This window comes from Tamandua tetradactyla, chromosome 3, assembly GCF_023851605.1.
Source record: "Tamandua tetradactyla isolate mTamTet1 chromosome 3, mTamTet1.pri, whole genome shotgun sequence".
Classification (NCBI taxonomy): Eukaryota; Metazoa; Chordata; class Mammalia; order Pilosa; family Myrmecophagidae; genus Tamandua; species Tamandua tetradactyla.
Window position 1 is genome coordinate 73926690 of NC_135329.1, and position 17900 is coordinate 73944589.

At 36.9% G+C, this 17900-nt stretch overlaps 2 pseudogenes; one reads left to right on the forward strand and one right to left on the reverse strand.

Annotated features, from left to right (window-relative positions):
• The first annotated feature begins 277 nt into the window (after positions 1-277).
• Positions 278-3574, forward strand: LOC143675623 (olfactory receptor 7A10-like; annotated as a pseudogene).
• Positions 3575-16783: 13209 nt separating this feature from the next.
• On the reverse strand, positions 16784-17720 carry LOC143675624 (olfactory receptor 7A10-like; annotated as a pseudogene).
• Positions 17721-17900: the final 180 nt, after the last annotated feature.

Below are 17900 nucleotides of genomic sequence, written 5' to 3' on the forward strand. Positions count from 1 at the left end.
ACTTCAGCAGCTATAGAGAATTATGGGTTACAAAGAGTGCTCCCATAGATTGCTTACAACAGATTCTGGTCACAAATATCTGTCAGCCAAATGGGAGCCCAGTGTTCTAGTGTTAAAAAGTGTCAAATTTAATAATAGTATATATGTTACTAAAATAAGAATAACAAATTATTTAAATGACAACGAATAAATGCAAAAAAATCTTAAAGCACTTCAGAAAGATTTCTCTTGAACCAAATATGCTGTTGATGTAATCATAAGATGGTGAGCAGCTCCCATGTCTGTACCCACTGAAATTTATCAGTGCTCCCCCCTGCCCTGTTTCAAGCATTGCCATGTTGCTGCAGGGAACCAGAGTCCTCCTTGGGTGAGAACCACTGGCTGAGAGACTGAGAATTGGAAACATCTTCACAAAAATCACAACAATTTTCCAGCCCCTATTTCTTTTATAGCTTTAGGCACATACTTAACCCATGGAACCCCAGCTATTTCTAAAAGTGTGAAATTGGATCCATAATAGTACTGCTTTTATAAAATGGATTTTTGTAAGACTTCAATGGGAGATTCCATATAAAGGTATTAGGTTCAGTAATGTTGGGTAAAGAGATCAAAATATATCTCTTAATTAACAAATATTTAAATAAAAGAGTTGATGATACTTCTTAACTTGCCTTATAGGAAGGACATTCCTAATTGATTGAGCAAAAGTGTTATCAAAGAGCTTATTGCTTTTGGTTTCATATTCAAGAAGCATATTCCTCCACTTGGTTGAAAAAGAGAAAAGAATGTTCTGGAGAGAACAATGCAGGCTGTATCCTCACAAGTCCAGACTTTGGAGACACCAGTCCTTACTGAAGACGGCTTCAACACCTATAGAGATGGTGGAAATTTCCACTAAAAGGATGGGAAAGTTGGTAGAAGATTAAACCAGTGTGAGGAAGCAGATTCCATGAGAAGGAATGATAGAAATTGGAATCACCAAATGCAACCTGATCACTCAGGGAGTTAAAGTCAGCAGGAACCATTTCCATTGTCCCCTGACCAGTGTCTCAAAGGGAAATGATGACTCAGTGTTTAAGCAACAAGGGAATATGCTAATGATAAACACAGAGAGAAATGTGCTAATGAGAAGCTAAAGGAAAACTGTAAATATCTCCTGTACTGGTGCTGACTCTCATCCTGTGCAATATGGGCTGAAAGGGACAAGGTGGCTTCTTTGTGGTCTTAACTCTTGCTAACAGAGGAATGCCTGACTCTTCCTGCTGTCATGTCTGGGGACAGAGCTTCAGTCCCCAGAATCCACCTCCCAGGCAAGAATTCAAACTTCTTCAGGGAATCATAGTTCTCTGAAATGCTTTCAGGTGAGTGGCAGAGCCCAGTAGATAATGCAGGAAAGGGCAGAGAGAATGGACACCAAGAACTCTGTCCTTGGTCATCTGAAACCTTATCCTACATATGCAAGAATCGAGGGATCTCTATACTTCATTGCCTTCTGGATTAATTAACTAATATTTTATTTATTATATTTTTAAAAATATGCATTGGATGGAGATATCCATGGTTCATTGTGGAAAATCAGGGATGTGAATGGAAGGCCAATTAGAGGATGCAATGGGAAGTAAGCAGTTCCAGGAAAAGCAGAATATATGCCCAATAAATTTTACCATTAGGAGAATTAGGGAGTATTATCAGTTCAAGAGTGTGTATCAAAGAGAAAATATTATTTGTTACTTTAAAAATTGGCTGTATTTGAACATGATTCTGTATTTACGAGAAATACTCAGATAAGAGATGTACCCATTACCTTACAGCACAGTTCATACACATTGTGGCAGGCTGACATGCCCTCTCATTCTGGTTATTCACCTGAAAAACAGTTTATTTAATAGGTGACTAGGGGAATAATACAGCATAGTGCAATTGAAATAATTTCATTACACGTGAGGCTGAATATGTTTATGATATTATTAGCCATTTCCTTGCTCTATGTCTCTCTCTATTCAAGTTTTTGTTTTTGTTTAACTGTAATCTGAGCATTTTAATTCTGGTTTATGCTTGCATGTGTTCAAAGAAAAACTGAATATTTTCCCACCAGCTTCTTTTTTACCATTTAATTTTTTTCTGAATTTATAGTTGTATCTATGGGAAATGGTTAAAATTAATTTTTTTTGGTCAAATCACTTGGTGCCACATATTGTGATTCCGTGTTATTTTTCAAACATAAGATTTTCAGCATCCTTTGTGTTGATGAATCACCTTTTATATGTGTTGCCATCATGTTTTCCCGTTATTAAAGTTTGACTTTTATGGTTAATCTTTTTTATGTACCATCACCTCTGTCACAATTTGGAAGACATTCTTATTTTGCCTTCAATTTAAGAGAGCCTTTAACATTTTCATCAACATATTTCATCAATAAATATTCATACAGTTTTAAAATATAACTTGTCCTCAAAACATAAATTATAGCTAGTTGAATAATGCCTGTTTGTTTGGGAATTAGTCATGCTCTTCCTCTATTTATGGGTAGTCACACCAACAAATAGAACCAGGAAATGAAACAGAAATTTCAGAATTACTTCTGGGAATTTCAGAGGAACCAGAACTGCAGCCCTTCCTCTTTGGGCTCTTTCTGTCCATGTACTTGGTCACCATCAATGGGAACCTGCTCCTCACCCTGGCCACCATCTCTGATACCCACCTGTACATGCCCATGTACTTCTTCCTCTCCAACCTGTCCTTTGCTGACATCTGTTTATCCGCCAACACGGTCTCAAAGATGCTGGTGAACATCCAGATGCAGAGGAGAGTCATAACCTATGCAGGCTGCCTCACCCAGATGTCCTTTTTCTTACTCTTTATAGGGTTGGATGACATTCTCCTGACCATGATGGCTTGTGACCACTTTTTGGTGATTTGTCATCCCCTGCATTACATGGTCATCATGAACTCCCAGCTCTGTGTCCTGCTGGTTCTGCTGTGTCCTGTCCTGCTAGTGTCCTGGATCATAATTGTCCTGAGTGCTTTGTTAAAGAAGCTTACTGGTGTTGTGACTGTCCTTTGGTGCACCTTTGGAAATCCCCCACATTTTCTGTGAATATAATCACTTAGTCCAACTTGTGGGTTCTTACACCTTCTTCAATGAGATAGTGATGTATTTTGCAGCTGCACTGCTGAGTGAAGGGCCATTCATTGGCATAATTTTCTCCTATTCTAAGATTGCTTCCTCTGTAAGTGCAATCTCATCAGCTCTGGGAAAGTATAAATCATTTTCCACCTGTGCATCCCATCTGTCTGTGGTCTTCTTATTTTATTGTATGATTATTGGTGTGTAAATGAGTTCTTTTCTGTGCAAGGTGCACCTGCAAGTGCCCAAGCCTCAGTCATGTACACTGTGGTTGCCCCCATGCTGAACCCCTCCATCTACAGTCTGAGGAACAAAGAGCTAAAGGGAGCTCTGAAGAGACTCCTTGGTGGAAAAACACTGGTCCTGGGGCTGAATAAGTGCAGTGATGGAAGGGCTCAAACCCTCATTGACTTAAGTTTTGACTCTTTGAAATTTCATGGCTGTTAAACATATCAAAGACCTATGAAATTAATATGTTGAAGAAGAGATTAAATTATGCCTGCTATTATTAAAGGAGAGAATTGTTGTTGATGGTTTTCATCAACTCACAAAGTAAGAAATCTTGACTTTGATGTGCAAGATATTAGGCACTGGGGTACAGGACTGGATTGCATGTTCTGTATTACTAATGGGAAATAAGTAAGACTCCTTTCATTCCTCTAAACTAAATGCTGAAATTTCTCTAATTTTTTGTCAGAAATATTAATTTAACAAAAATTAAATTGTGTATTTAATTATAGCACAATCTATTGGTTGACACTTTCTTCCAACTTTTATAGTTTGAATGTTCAAAACTCTGTTCAATCTTCATGGTGTAATAATGATTCACTCAAGAGCTTGAAACAGCCTAATTATTCCTCTGGGAATGGAGTGTTTTGAGTAAGGATACAAGTTAATCCTGAATATAGATGCATGTCCATTCAAATTCTACTGCTTAACCCCAACGAAATCTCAAAGGGAGTCACATTTTTTTGCATGGGCAGGCCCGGGATTCAAGCCCATGTCTCTAGCATGGCAGGCTAGAATTCAGCCTGCTGAGCCACTGTGGCCCACCCAATCTTTCACTTTTTAATATGCTGCTCTGAAGTCAACTGGAATAACAGTGTGATCATAAATACTGTCCTCAAATATCTCTAGAAATCTGTGATATAAATAGCAGTTGATTTTTCTATCTGAAATTCTGCTTACAATGATTATTTTCATGATTTACATCTAATCATTGAATTAGGAAATCTTAGTGCATATGTGTTATTATGCATATACATTGGGATGCATACTAGACCTTACGTTCTATATTTTGCAAATGGATAATAAATATGACCCTTTCTTTCCTCTAAACAAATATCTTCCCTTTATCTATATTCCTCAAAATCATTAAAGGGCACTTAATTGAAATATTTTTGTATTTTCTTTTCCCTCCAACTGTTTTGTCACCTATATATTCAAAACTCCCCTCAATCTTCATGAACAGATTATGACTTATGTAAGTGCTTGAAATCATTCCTAAAATACTCTGTAAAATAGAATGTATTGATTTAGGGACATGAGTTATTTCTGTATAAACATGCATTTCCCTCCAATATCTCCTGCTTTCTTGCAAGGGAACCTCAACAGTAGTCACTTTTTAATACACTTATCTGAAATAAACTTGAATAATCGAGTGATTATACATGCTTTCTTCAAGTGTCTTATGGAATGATCAATAATAAGAAGCAGCCAATTATTCTTAATGTCTTCAGTTCTTTTCACCTTGTTTATTGCTTATTGTTTCATCTAGTAATTGCTTCATAACAAACTGTCTCAAAAGTAAGTGGTTTATGGTGTGGTCATGATGTCTCAGCACGCAGAGCTCTTCCCTGCCATGGCAGAGATCCCGGTTCAATTCCTGGTGCCTGACAAGGCAAAAGAAACACAAAAAAACTAAACTAAAACTAAAAACAAAAAGTAAGTGGTTTATGACAGTGCTTTATTATTGCAGCCAACTCTGTGTTGCGGAGATATTTTGATCACTGCAATGTTACTCATTGCAGTGCAGTCAGCTGTTTGTCAACTATGAAGGCTCAGCTTGTCCTGGCTGTGTCCACTCACATGTTGTGATTAGGTCACAATAGGTGATTCTAGGGTGCACTTTACAGTAGCATTTCCTTCACATTTCTCTCATCCTACAACAGGCTAGCCTGGAGTTGTTCACAAGGCTGAAGAAGAGACCCAAGGGAGAGCTGCAGAAACACACTGAGGCCTCTTGATGCAAAACTGTTACTTCCACATTATTCTCTTGGTCAAAGAAAATTAAACACTTTCAGCTTAACTAGAATCAAAGGTGCATAAATAGATTCAATCTCTCAATAGGAGAACTGCACAGTCTAATGGAAAACACATGGATTTAGAGTAAGGTGGGAAAATGTGTCATTTCTGCAAACAGTCTACCTCAAGAAAGAATTTAAATTTCAAATTATCAAGAAAGAATTTCAATTCAATTAAAAAATTTGTTCTGTGCTCTTTCAAAACCCAATCCTTGAACGGTGACACTTTCCATTTTGCCCTAAGTGGAATTGCAAAATTCTTGGAGAACAGGATGAGAATCACCCTATATTTTATGAGCAGGTATGGAATTCCTACTCCAGACCACCATGGTTTCCTCAAATATAAATATTCTTCCATGCCCCTCATCTCCTGATCAGAATTTTTATGCTAAGTAGAAATAAACCTTTTCCCATCTCATGTCTCCCCAAATGCAGGAATATCTTGCCTGACCTGATGACACAGGAGAGCCAAGGAAGTGCTGAGGGGATGACAGGTTTTACTTGTAGTATCTCCAGAGACACAGAGATTAGCATGTTATGGATGAGGCACAAAAATGGAAAATTCTCCAATGGTTAACCCTGGAGGATTCAATGGGTTTCAGTCCTGTTCATTTTCTCAACCATATGCTGTTCCCACCTACCACACTTAATATCAATTTCTGGGGTTCTCTATTTCAATAGCTGGGACTCTCTTTTTCTAGGTCTTATCTTTGTCTGCCTTCCCATCCTAACCCTTATACCATTTATTATTTTTTTTTACTATTTTCCAAAACATAGATGCAACCCAATTATCCAGAACTAATAGATGGAAAAACAAGTTGTGTCTTATACACACAAAGGAATATTACTGACTCATAAAAAAGAATGAAGTTTTAATTTATGCTCCAATATAGGTAAACTTTAAGATACCATGCTGAGTGAAATGAGCCAGACACACACAAAAAGATAAATATTATATCAACTAGCATGTATGAAATACATAGAGTAAGCAAATTCATAGAGATAGGTAACAGATTACAGAGCACCAGGTAACAGGTTCTAGGGTATTGGAGAGATATAACTTAATGGCTACTTAATGATTCTATTTGAAGGGCTGAAAAGTTTAGGTATAGGATGTTACTTATGGTAATTGAATATATTCAATGTAATTATTGCCAGTGAATCATACATTTGAAAGTCATAAGATTATGAAATACTGAGTTTTAATATTGCAATAAAAATTATTTAAAATTTTTAAAGTATTTTTTATTTTTTCCAAGTTAAATGAATAGAAATAAAAATATATCCATTAAATAAATTAAGCACCACTCAATGATAAGGGAGTAAAATTAAATGAGACATCCCACATAAGTTAGTAGAAACATGCCATGGTGCATAAAAGATCTCAATGTGTTTCTTGTCATTAATAAAGATTTTACAAATGAGGGACTCTATAACAGGTGCTAATTTGTGTTACAAATATTATATTCCTAAGTGTTTTAACAAAATCTCAGCAAGAAAAAGAGTGCTGTATCCATGGTTTTATGCCAAATAAACAGTTATCCACTTGGTTGGAAAGGACAATAGATATTTCTGGAGACAAAACAGGAGCTGTATCCTCCCCAGGGTAGTGCTGTGAAGATCCAACGGATCTAGTCAAGATAGGTTCCCCAGCCTTACACCTCAGATAAACATTATTTCAAGGATTGGATAGTCTTTTATTTAGATGGTTAGATCGATGGAAGGAAGATGAGTTCATGGAGGATTAATCATACAACTGGATTCATCTCAAAACCTGGTCTCTTGGGGACAGACAATCAGCTAACTAAGTTTTTTTCTGTTCAGAGTACTTTAGCAAAGAGATAGGACGGATGAGTGTTTGGAGTTACAAGAAACAATTGTGCCTAGAAAACAGCTATTTTGTGAATATCTCTTCTGTAGCTGTCCCTAAGCTTATGTAACCTCAGGCTACATGGGACATGGCTTTTTATCTTTGGGGTCTTAATACTGGCTGGGGGATGGATACTTGACTCCATCCTGCTGTCTTTTGTCTTGGGACAGAACTTCAGTTTCCTTTACCAGACACCCAGGGAAAGAACTGAACTTCCACCTGGAGATATTCTTTATGAAGACAATATATAGGTTAGTTGGAGAGGCAAGTAGATACTGTAGGGTGGGTTCAGAGTGAATGAAACCTGAGAGCTTTTATCTGAGGTCATCTGAGTGTCCCTTGTGTCTTGCCCATGATCAAGAGTTCTCCTTGCTTGCTTTCTTGTTTACTTAATTTATGAATGCATTTGATATTTTTTGTATCATCATAAAGGAAGATTCCACAGAATTCAGCAATGCAGGGGTTCATTGTTAACATATAGTATTAAGAATGGAAGCCAAATTAGAATAATGTATACAAGGGTTAAAGTGAATCTAGAAAAGCAGAAAATCTGACCAAAGAGATATATAGTTAAGGCAAGTAGGGAAAATCAGAGTATTAGTTATGGAAGTATGGGCTGTAAGGTGAGGACATTTCTTTTTTATATTGAAGATAAGATATATTTGAGGATGTGTGTGTATGGATCGGAAAGTTCCAGTCCAATGCAGGTAGGTACTGTGCTGAAACATCAGTACATGAGATATACTTTATTACATTGATTATTGATATGGAACATGAAAAGTTTTACTTGTTGGAAAGGGGTATACTAAAGCCTTTACTTGACAATTATTCTTTCATTGGTGGGGGTAAATATCGTTTGTTTATTAGACATTCACTTTCTCCTTTGGAAATTGTTCAGATGTTTTATTTATATATGCTAGGTCAGTATTTTATTCTATTTTTTATTATATTATTTCAAAAAAATTACTGCAAGTTTTCCACCAATTTTGTTGTTCTCAGATTAGTTTTTTTATGTCTATATAGATGTGATTGAGGTGGAATGTTAGAAAGATAATAAACTTTGTGTGGATCTGCCTATCAGTCCTACCTGCTGTGTTTCTCTTGCTGCTTTTCAAACTAAGAACGTTCTGTTTCATTTGAGTTCATAAATCACTTTTTATGCACATTGTATCTTGTTTTCACATCTCTGTTTTCCTTAGGTTATTTTTCTTATTTATGTTAAATCTATTTCTAAAAATTACATCACCCTCTGCCGTTATTTAGAAGAATGCTTCTTTCCAAATTGACTTTCACATTCATTCTATTCAAAAGCATGCTTGGATCCATATATATTTTCTTTTTTGGCATGGACAAGCTTCAAGAATTGAACTGGATCCACATATCTTTATATGGAATAAAATTAAAATTTCTGAGACTGCTTCCTCCATGCATTTTTGAAAATGGTATTTGTATGTTGTTTTGTTTCCAAGACCTTTTCTATTTATTAATCTACATCAATATTATTAAATTATTGTTATTTTACATCTTGTCTTTCTGAATGTAGATTTAGATATTCCATTCAGGTTTGCCTAATACAGTTGTATTGAAACAACTATTTGTCAGCGGGTTTCATTCTCTTTGCCAATTTTTTCTTTCATAAATTCATATTTCCTACAAGTTTGTTGTTGGAAAAATGCATACATTTTCACACACCTTCCCTAAAACACAAAAGAGAACAAAGCAGCTCTAGTTCCTGAACTTTGATCGTATATTTTACAGGAAAATTGAAGGTACAATTATAATTGTGCATATGCCATAAAGTCCATAGGGAAACATAATATGAAGCAAAGACATCAGAGTAACAGCAGAGATTATCCTTGTCTGCCCATGATATTAAGGAGGGTGTTCTGAGAAGGCCTGTGCATGTTGGACAAGGAACAGAAGCAAGACTGGAGTGTGCCCTTTGGAACTGTTAAGAAGAAAAAAAAGAGGTCAGAAGTGAAAATCCTAAAATAATCAATAACAGGACTGTGCACAAGAAAGTGACTGTGGGGTCAGCATCATCCATTTGAATCTGTAAAAAAGCAATGCATTCAAATAAATATAGGACAGACCCAGGAAGAGCAGGGAGGTCAGAGTGAGATGTGAAGGATGAGATGAGGCAGGAGCAGCAACAACATCTGCTCCATCTGTGGCTTTAAGTCTAAAGGAGCCTCCTAAGTAGGCTGCCTGTTCTCTCTCCATCCTCACTCATTCATTTGAATCTCTGTTCATAGGATATTTACCCCATTAGCAGGTACTTCTTTCTTCTAAAATTTTCCTTGCCTTTAGTGTAATGGCTTATGAAATTTTGTGCATTCGTCACAGTCAGATATACACTTAACTTGTGATCTGTGATGCACATGCTGACACACACACGCACACACATAACCATGATTGAAAAAATATCATGAGGTTATTTTGAATGCACTTTACTATGTAGGAGACTTCTGTACATTTCATGGTATTTTCTTTACTCTATTCTTTAATTATCACAACATACAGCATTTACCCATCCTTGGGATATAATTTCAGCCAATGCTGGAAGTAAGCCTTCAGCACATATTTAAGCAATCCTCCAATGCTCCACTTTCTCTCATCATTGGCATTTCTGTGAAGTCACATTCTTTAATTCATTCTTGTAATATATGTTTCACCAGTTATTATTATAGCCAATTACCAACTCATCAGATTTGGTTAGAAAAGTTTGTAGAAGATTGCTACAGTCCTCAGGGAACTAACTTCTGGAGAGGAAGCACATGGTATAAAATAAAAGTGGTACGCAATTATAGTTCCACATAAAAAGTGCACAAAAGAAATCATAGTCTTCTTTTGAGAATGTACTGAATAGTATTTCTCCAGTTGACTCCAGGCTGCCCTGAAGATCCCTTCAGCATAGGGATGCGTGTGTGTGTCAGCATAGGATATCCATAAGGAACAGGAGTGAAAAAACTTTAAATGAAACTATTGGACAGATTCCAGGAGGAAGGAAGCAGAAATATAAAGTCACTGAATATGGAAACTATGGAGCACTAGCAACGGTGGAAGTCACGTTTAATATGTTAGAGATTATATGGATGAGGGCAAGTGGTAGTGACAGGGGACCTTGGCAGGTTGGCCTTATATGGTCAAGCTTGTGTGTGAAGCTATGGAATGTTGTCTTCATTGTCCAGCAAGAAGTCACTAAGGATTGTATGTTGGAATTTGATGATCCCTTTTATTGTACAGAAGATGACTGACTCTCGCATGAATATCAGCTCATTCTGTGATTGCTAAGAGAGGTGATGAGGAAATAAAATGAAGCCATGAAAGTGGGGACATTAGGTATGGAAAGAATGAGACATTGGAGATGTAAAAAAAAAATCAGTGTCATCTCATTAGCAGAGATAACACTATTTACTAAGTGGAAAGAATTATGCAAAATTTTTTGCATATAATGATCATGGGTCAACCTTCTTAGAATGATGAATATTTGTTCCCTGCTATATTGGTTGAGGCATTAAAATTCATAATTTTACACTATCAATTTAGCAGCAAATACATGGCATATCCAAGATTCAATACAAGGTTTAATGATTCCAAAATTTTTGCATTCACCCTCACTTAAAACATATTTTACTACACCACATAAAAATTGCAAACATTTGTTATACATATTATATTTTCCTTTGTGACATATTCCTTTATTCATTATGCTCATTTTACTTTTGGAATGTTCAATCTGCTTCGTGTTTTGGATTTGTAAAAAGGTATCACTACTTCTGTTTGGATAAATGGCTTTTTATCTTGTATTAGCTTTTCTGTGCATCAAGGTTCAGTAGAAAAAACACCATCAAAAAGACTTTCTTTTGTCCTGTTTATTCAGCAGCATTAGTCAAGCGGACTGAGGTCAGGAAGATGGTGTCAGCCCTGAGCTGGGGAAGGGGTAGAGCTAATACAGGATGGTTGGAGGAGGAAGGGAACAGAAGGTGGATTTTAATTGTCCAGGGTGGGAGTGAGAAATTGGCAGGCTAAGGGGGGAGTTACTGCAAGATTGTAGCGGCTTGTAGTTGTGGGAGCTGCAGCTTCCAGAGGGGGTGGTGGATAAGGGAGCTATTGCAGAAATGCAGCTGCCAGATTGATCAGGACACTTATGTGGCTACCTGTGGGTGGAGCAAGTTTGGTTTTGCAAGGGGATAACCAATCATCAAAATAACACCAGAACCGAGACAGATTTCCTTCAGAACAGTCTCATTAAACACCGTTCTATGTTCCCCTTGATATGGGAACTTGACCATATCAAAGTTAAACTTCTGGTTTACTTGTCCACGTGGTGTTTGCAGGATTCAATTTCATGTTTCCTCTTCTAACTATTTTTGGAATAGATAATCTGAGGTCTGCTCTCATTGTATTCATTCCAGGCATGGTCATTGTGGATGGAGGTGAGAAGAGGATTGCATTACCTGGACCCCAGGAAACCTGGGAGTACTGTGCCTGTGCCTGGATGTGTGTTTGTATTTCTTTGAGTGTGGCAGACCACAATGTAGGGGCATCTGAGATCATCCATTCCAATAGTTGTATCATATTACAGAGTTCAAATACAAATTTATATATGTGAATAGCTGTGACTCCATTTAATTTCAAGGGATATAATGTAAAACAAATATATAAAGTGCAAGAAGTATAAAATGGAAAAGAAACTCCTCATCCTTCAAACTTCTCTAACACCATCTCTCATCATTCTACTTCTTATCATTTCCCTGCCAAATTGGCTTGCTTGTTGACCTTGTACATCCGAAACACTCCATTTCCTTAGGTCCTTTGCTCTGGACATTCCCACTGAGCAACATACACTTCCCAAGATATCATACTAGGTCATACCTTCTCTTCTAAGAAGTCTGTGTTGAAATATCACCTGGTGTTATGGTTTTGCCTGAACACAGTGGGATAAAAGTCCTGGAATGGTCACTGTTTTTCTCTCTGCATTTAACCTACTTGTAGGACTTGTAATAATAAGAATACTATGATTATGTGTTTATTTGCTCATTTTATTTTTTCCATGAATGAATTGCAGAAAGTTTTATTTTCACACTGTATACAATTTCTTAGACAGTGGTTCATGCAAAGTAAGAACTTAATATGCATTTCTATAAGGAATGAAAGTATTTCTCGTAAACATTGTATAATGCATGACAACTTGGGGAATTATTTGAAAATGTGATGGCAATTCTTAATCAGAGATTGCTCAAGGATACCATGAAAGGGGATGATATTCATGAACAAAATCTAGGAATTAATTTCTTGTCTGTAAAATGTAAATTATAGATAACCTAGTAATGACTGATTGTTTGAAAATAAGTCAGGCTCTTTCTTTATAGATGATAGTTGTACCAACCAAATGAACCCAGGAAAGGAAACATGAACTCCTATAGATTTTGGGGGAATTTCAGAAGCACCATAATTGCAGTCATTCCTCTCTGGTCTCTTCCCATCCATGTACCTGGTCACCTTAATGGGTGACCTGCTCAACAGCCTGGCCATCATATCAGAATTCCAACTCACAGGCCCATGTTCTTAGTCTTTTCCAACCTGTCCTTTTATTCTATTTATTTCATCACCACTACTGACCCTAAATTCCAGTGGGATATCCAATATTACCCAGGATACCCATGTAATTTGAGTTTATAATTTTTGTAATTTTTCACCATTTTTCTACTTTGGGCAATTTACAGTTAACTGTGATGGCTTATGAACAATTCATGGCTGTCTGTCAGCACCAGCAGTACACTATAACATGGAACCCTGGCTCTGTGCCCAGTACCTTCTCATGACCTTCTTGTCAACATTCCTGAAAAATTTTAAGTGCTATGACTTTCTCTCTGTGCAGTAATTGAAATCCCTCACTATTTCTTGACTTGTTAAAGTTATCAAGCTCAACTACTCCATGTCTTGTAAACTTATGCAAAGAAATGTGACCCAAGGTCACACGGACTGTCAAAGAAAATATGTATATTCCTAATTTAAAAAGATAGTCTCATGGCATAATTATGAGTAAAAAAAGCTAAATACAAAATATATATTATATGGTTGTATTTATATAAACTCAAATTGTGACTATAATTTATATCACTGAAGTATATGCATTAAAATGGCTAAAATAGATAATTTGGGATAAATGGGTGGATAAAATTACACTAGAATACAAAACAAATACTAATCTGTTAAAATTGTGGATACCGATGTTGTTGGTGAAGGCAAATGTGATTAGATTTGAGCACACAGAGAGCTTCAGGGGCTAGTCATATTCTATTTCTAGGACTAGGTTCTAGTTACATGGAGTATATTCCATTTGTAAAAATTATTGAGGCAATGATATGTCATCATTTTTCCATATATTTGTTGTACTTCAGTAAAAGGATCTTTCAGTAAGATACGTCTTGAAAATTATTTGCACCATGCCCTTGATTCTTACCCAGTTTTCCTGATCTGGCACTGCAGCACCTGTTCTGTGATGGTGAGAATGGAAACCACATGAAGAGGAATGTTAATAAACACAGAGTTCCTGTCTATTTCATTGAGCTGTTTTACTAGTCTGGGACACTTCAACCTTGACCTGTTGATATATGGGCTAATAAATCTTTAATTTTTTTTTGCAGCTTGATGTTGTCTCTAAGTTCACAGTTCGTGGTATATTTTAGCACTTTTTATATTGTATTGCCTTTAGAAGAGCTGCATGGGAATAGAAAATAGTCATGTTCCCTACATACTTTATGATAATACTTCAATGTAGTGTGCTAATGCTTTGCTAAAGAACCAAGAATTTCCTTGATAAATTGTAACATCTTCACAGAACCACTGTCAAAATAGGGAAAATGACAGACATTAGATAGGGAAACTGAAGAGGAAAAAGAAAGTTATTTTCTGCATAAGGAGGAATCAGTGACCATGAAACCTGTGTGCAACTGAATGGAAAGTAGGCTGAGGCTCAGCAGAAACACTTCATGGCAACTCTGCTGGTGACTGTGCAGTGTGCAGAGACCCCAACTCTGCTCAATCCTCACATCTAGGAGGGGACAAAGCATTCCAGGAGTGGACCTAATACCTCAAAACTCCATTCTTTTTCCAATTCTTAATTCCCATTTTCTACTTGCATTTTAAAAGTGAAACTTCACTCAGAATGTTCCAATGCCCCCACCCACTAGTACTGAAGTGGAAAAATTAATGAATTTATTAAAGAGAAGTTCAATAAAAAAAAAGGTAGTATAGACATCAAGGCATTAAGATGGTACCAGTGAAGCAAGAATTCTCTAATTTTCCTAATCAATGAGGCATACATGAGATCCCTGGACTCAACGTAGTATCTAGAAAGAAAAAGAATATTTGTCTTATCTAGGAGGTGGCGAGCTGGAGATGAGGGCCAAATATGATCTGGAGTAGTATTTCCATAGTTTCTCACTAAACATATACTTCAACTCTCAATTTCTTCAACAAGAAATTCAGTCAATTACTGAGGGAAGAGTTGGAAAAAATGTCACACTTCAAGACTTAATTCTTGAAAAATCACAATAAAATGTAACTGTTTTGGAAGTTATAAACTGGTAGATAGATTGAAGGGATGACAGCAGTCCTCCAACTTTCTCTGTATCCATATCTTTCACAATATTACCATGAAGCTCACACATTGAATGGTGGAGTCTCTTTCTCCACCTTTGAATCAGGGCAGAAATTGTGATGTTTCCTTTGCTTTGGCCAATAGAGTATGACAGAATTGGCCATGTACTTCAAGAAGACTCAGCATGGTTCTGATGCTCTCTCTTGCAATTATCCTCAGCCATTTGATCAAGTCCAAGCTCATCTGCTGGAGAATCAGGGAACATGTGGAGGAGAGGCAAGTTGTTCCAGTTAAGGTCATCACAACCCAGTCTGCATGTAATCAGTCCTCCAATGGTCAGAGAACTTATGCAAGAAGATAAAAACAGCCCCAGCCAATCAAAACAGACAACAGACTCATGAGGGACCAAATGATATCAAAGGAAATCCAAACCATGGTATCCTATGAGAAATAAAACCATGACCTGAAGCCATGTACTTTTGTGTTGACTTCTTATGCAGTAATGGCTAAATGACACATATTAGCCAGATATGGGAGTATTCATATTGCCTGCTGATTCCAATTATTTGCATTCCTTCAGACATTTGAAATCAGTACTGATGATCACCTGTTATTAACGTTTACTTCAGCTAACTGTATTTGAATGTGAATACAAATAAGGTTCCCTTCCAGATAAGTAGGAAAGTTTGGAAGGACATATGTCCTTGTACAGGAATAATTGGTGACCCTGAATCAAAGTTCTCAATTACCAAAAGTATTTTGTGGGCAGAAAACCGAACTGTTGAGTCAACTACATCTGATCACAAGGATTGAAGAGAATCTTGATGATAAGTGAGATAAAGGGATGATAGAGCAAACACAGTTTTTTCTTTCACCTTTCTCTAGTGTTTTCACAATAGTCAGGAAAATGGCAGGTACTTTGCTCAGAGGAATAAAATAAATCATGTTTTTTGATGTTGCTGGAACTTTTCAAGCTGAAACAGCATATAATCCAACAAGTAATATGTGATACATGATGCCTTCTCAAGCCCCAAAGGGATGATCCCTATGTCCCCTTATATATTGGCACCAAGATTCCATTCTCATGAATGCACCTGTATCATCCAAAGAAAATTTCTGTATACTTAATGCACACTTGAGATTTTTCCTCCTAAATATTTGAGATGGTCTGTGATTTTATGGCCATATCATGTAAAACATACACCAATATGTCTTCCTTCAACTCCAGTTCAAAGATGAGTATTTGGTAAACAATTTTTGCTTTAGTATTCTGTGCAAATGAACATAATGATAAATGGACAATGAGAATAACAATATAACAGGAGCTGAATAAGAACACTAAAACCAGATGACCTCATATAAGAAGCACAAATACATGAACTCTGACATTAGTAGAAACATACTTCAAACCAAAGATTTAGAATGGGATGAACCACACAAAACTGATATGTTACATTGCCAGACTTTCATTTACATGACTTCCATAAATAGTCTTAGGTGTTATGTGTACTTTTCCATAGGACCAAGACACTCACCGCCTTTAGTAAAACAGAGGATATAAACACTTCTGAAAATAAAATGCCAATTGAGGGGAAACATTTCTTCAATAAATCCATGCTTCTTGTGATAAGTTGGAAATTCCAACCTGTTTCTCAGCCAAGTTTCAGAATAACATTGGAAAAGTAGGACAGTGACAAAGGGAAAAAATGTTGATGATGTAAGAGACAGAAAAAACTTAACTGAAGTTGCTTAAACACAAACATATTAATGAAATTCTTGGAAATAAATAGAAAGAGGCACTACTTATTTCCATGCTTTTATAAATGAATCAGATTTTTAAATCTGTTTTTGAAGCCTGATACCACAGGTAATTTTCAGTCCCAGCACTGAAACTTTCTTTGTAAGAATTTTTTCAGAGCTGCTTTTATATCTTTATTCCTCAGACTGCAGTTAAAGGGGTTCAGCACGGGGGTGACCACAGTGTACATCACTGAGGCTGGTGCATTTGAATGTGTGTTCTGTGAACAAGCAGGACTAAAGTACACCCCTAAGAAGTAACAGTAAAATAAGGAGACCACTGAAAGGTGAGATGCACAGGTGGAAAACACTCCGTACTTCCCCTGAAATGATGAGATTGCACTTATGCAGGAAACAATCTTAGAGTAAGAGAAAAGGATCCCAGACAGGAAAACCACAACCACCAGCCCAGTTGCAAGATACATCATTAGGTCACTGATGAAATTGTCTGAACAGGAGTGATGAACCATCTGATAAATTTCACAGAAAAAATGGGGGATTTCCAAATGCACACAAAAGGAGAACAGCAACACCACTGAGCATTGTATCAAGGAATTCAGGGCACTTATGATCCAGGACCCTAGAATCAGCAGGACACAGAGCTGTGGGTTCATAGTGACCATGTAATGCAGGGAGTGACAGATGCTCATGAAGTGGCCATAGGCCATCATGGTCAGGAGGAAATTCCCCATCCCTGCAAATTTTAAGAAAAAGGACATCTGGGTGAGAGGCATTGGAAATGCCTTTGTTCTGTGTCTGAAGATTCACCAGTGTCTTTGGGATGGTGGTGGAGATAAAACACATGTCAGAAAATGACAGGTTGGAGAGGAATAAGTACATGGGTGTGTGGAGGTGGGAGTCACAGATGGTGGCCAGGATGATAAGCAGATTCCCAAAGACAGTGACAAGGTACATGGAAAGGAAGAGCCCAAAGATGAAGGGCTGCAGTTCTGGCTCCTCTGAGAACCCCAGAAGAAAAAATTCTGAAACTAGGGTGTTGTTTTTTGGTTCCATGAGGCTGATGCAGCTAGTATGAATGAAGATAAAGAATATGACTCATTTTTACATAAATGGGCATTATAGTCTGGTAGACATGCTAAAATCTATGATAATTCAGAAAATTAATTTCTATATCTGTGTTTTGATCTGTTTTTGACAGTACTCTGTTGATTCTGAGACCTAGCTCCATACATC